Genomic DNA, 913 nt, shown 5'->3' on the forward strand with positions numbered 1-913 from the left:
TTACTGATTATTTTGAGCTATAAGACCATGAAATTGAAAAGCATTTGAAATGAACTCTGAAAAGGTTCCAAGTTGGCATGGTATCATCATTTCACCCACATAGCATGTGCGAGAAAGTAGAGAGGGTTATGGCAAAAACTGGATGCACTTCGTGTACAAAACGGACAATCTCTTTCGAAGTATCAGGGTTTCATATGGAAACTCGTCTGTTACAAAGGGATTTCATTTTTTTGAACTTATTTGAACTCCCTTGTTTTTCTGTGTTAAAAATGCACCATTCAAAGCCACACCATCAATTTACAACCCTTTCTGACTTCATTTGTTATTTTTCATGCATTTACTGATTATTTTGAGCTATTAGACAATGAAATTGAAAAGCATTTGAAATGAAGTCTGAAAAGGTTCCAAGTGGGCATGGTATCATTATTTCACCCACATAGCATGTGCGAGAAAGTGGAAAGGGTTACGGCCAAAACTGGATGCACTTCGTGTACAAAACGGACAATCTCTTTCGAAGTATCAGGGTTTCATACGGAAAAGCGTCTATTACAAAGGGATTTCATTTTTTTGAACTTATTTGAACTCCCTTGTTTTTCTGTGTTCAAAATGCACCATACAAAGCCACATCATCAATTTACAACCCTTTCTGACATCATTAGTTATTTTTCATGCATTTACCGATTATTTTGAGCTATAAGACCATGAAGTTGAAAAGCATTTGAAATGAACTCTGAAGAGGTACCAAGTTGGCATGGTATGATCATTTCACCCACATAGCATGTGCGAGAAAGTAGAGAGGGTTGCGGCAAAAACTGGATGCACTTCGTGTACAAAACGGACAATCTCTTTCGAAGTATCAGGGTTTCATACGGAAACTCGTCTGTTACAAAGGGATTTCATTTTTTTGAACTTA

This window comes from Triticum aestivum, chromosome 7B (genome assembly GCF_018294505.1).
Source record: "Triticum aestivum cultivar Chinese Spring chromosome 7B, IWGSC CS RefSeq v2.1, whole genome shotgun sequence".
NCBI lineage: Eukaryota > Viridiplantae > Streptophyta > Magnoliopsida > Poales > Poaceae > Triticum > Triticum aestivum.